The following is a 2,434-nucleotide window of genomic DNA, read 5'->3' on the forward strand; positions in this document are numbered from 1 at the left end:
ATGCGAGATCTCGCAAAGTATTCCAAAGTATTGCGAGATCTCGCAATCTTTTATTTATTTATTTATTTTTAATGCTCGTTGATGTGCTTCCGGGTCATCGTACGTCTCATCGAAAACAACAATCATGGAAATGCACCACTTATTCTCATGATGGTTTCAGGCAAGATGGGAGTTTTCAGTTTTACCCAAAGGTATTAAGTTTTATATTCCATTTAAAATTTTGAGATTGATGTTTGTAAGAATTTGCCAATGTGAATAAAATGTGTTCCAAATCATTCTAAGTTTTTTTAAACACAAGACACCACCTGCTGACGAAAGTGAGGAGTGACAATTACGTAGTCATTTACAGGCAGGTGAAAATTCAATTGGGATGATGTACAATTATGCAGGAATACTCTTCAGCATCCACGTTGGTTAAGTATTTATGGATAAAGTCAGCAACCAAGAAAGAATGTTTATTTACACCAATAATGCTTTGACAAATAAACATTTTATATTGTAGATCAAATATGTTGTCCTTATACAGGAAGAAAAACAGCAGATAAAAATGCTTTTAATTATGATGGCTATACATTATTCGTCATCAAAAGTGTTTCAATTATCCATTGAAAGTGAAGTGATAAAAGAACTGACAATGGTCAAATTCAGGCTTCAATAAATGTTACTTCTCACACCAGCTGAGGAGCCATAATATACTTTGGCCCAAACACCAAGCAAAACATAGATGGCTGTAATTTATATTTACATTTGAATATAAAATAATAGAATATAAATACCATTCTAATATGATTGGTGTTCGAAAGGAAAACTACTTTCACCAACAGTTACATGTCTCTGAACCCTGAAAACATAATCCTTGTAATTTAAAGAGTAGCGGTGAGGGCCGCTCTGAGGTGCAAATACAAGTTCACAGCCTGATATGGATCTTTTGGTGGCATTAAATCGGACCGGGACATTAAAAAAGCACACAATGCAAATACATCCGGATCACAAGGCATGGTCAAACGAAAGACACACTGGCTTTTGCACAGTTGAACTTGTTCATCGTCAACTGGGGAGAGGAAGTCCCTTGTACCATAAAGTTCAGGTAACGTATACATCACGTTGGGCCGACCACTGGGGACATTCATGTTCTTTGAGGGCCTGATGAGATGGCTGTTCCAAACTAGGGCCATGTCATCCAACTCATCCTGTTGAAAATAGTATACAGACAGATTAAGAAGGAGCTGCACAGTCATATCAGCTTTTATGAGCAAGAAATTATAGCATGAAGCTGCTTTTTTGTCTCACTCCTCCCCTCTCATGTGTACCACATCTCACCACTACCCACTTTTCCTTCACCTTCAATGCATTATGCCAGTGCCGACACAAGGCCAGCTGTGCCGGCTTCATGCCGAATCCGGGCCAGATGCCTTTGCTGACTGGGCGGCTATGTCTCGGATGAAAAAAGCAAGGCCTTTGGACAGCTAACATCAGCTTTACCACCGCCGAAGTAGCCTGCGGCGGAGGCAAAACGCTCCGGTCGGATTTAAAAAAAAAAAAAAAAACGCCGGACACGAAGGCAAAGTTTGTCCACGAAGGCAGCTTCGTCTCGGACGAAAAAAGCAGGGCCTTTGGTCAACTTACGTCAGCTTTATTGCCCCCGGAGAAACCCGCCCCGGAGGTAAAATGAATGGCGAGAAGGGACGCTACTGTCGGATAAAAAAAAATAAAAAAAGCGACGGAGACAGAGGCACAGTGTGTCCGCGAAGGCGGCTACATCTCGGAAGAAAAAGAGTCGTGGTGTCCTCGCACAAGGTCGTTCGATTAAGTCCGCGAAGGCGCCCAGTCAGCATAATTGGTCTGGCCCAGCTCTGGGGCAGACACGGCACGTACACTCGGCCCACATACCTCAATGAATGACGGTCCTGCAGTGGCCCAGGTCTGGCATCCATGATGTGAGCCGCATTGTAAAACCATATCTGGCCCTACTCTGGCCCGACGCTGGGCCAGAACAGGTTCCTGATATCAGCCTTAATTCAACCTCAACTAAGCCACATCTTTCATGAGCCATATTTGACCCACATTTAAAAAAAAAAGTCTCAAAAACGACTCTTATAAAAATATATTTATTGTCATAATTTGTGAACCTCACATATAATCCACATACACTGGAAAATGCACTTTTCTTTATTTTACAGTGAACACAAAGTCCAAATTGGGATGCAGCTTACTCTTGAACGGTATTTTTCTATCCATCAAATTGTTGCGCTCTCCATGCCCTCTTTCCTTCTCATACTCTCCTTCCTGTCACCATTCCGATCAGGAGCCAGCTTTTGATTGTGACATCAATTTCCTGGTCTGAGGCCCAAGACGTTAAGGTGTTAGGTCTCACAGCGGCTGTTAGAACTGTAAGAAAACAAGAATGGATAGTGTGTTCGGAAAACAAACATTT

This window comes from Hippocampus comes, unplaced genomic scaffold (genome assembly GCF_001891065.2).
Source record: "Hippocampus comes isolate QL1 unplaced genomic scaffold, H_comes_QL1_v1.1 scaffold191, whole genome shotgun sequence".
NCBI classification, from domain to species: domain Eukaryota; kingdom Metazoa; phylum Chordata; class Actinopteri; order Syngnathiformes; family Syngnathidae; genus Hippocampus; species Hippocampus comes.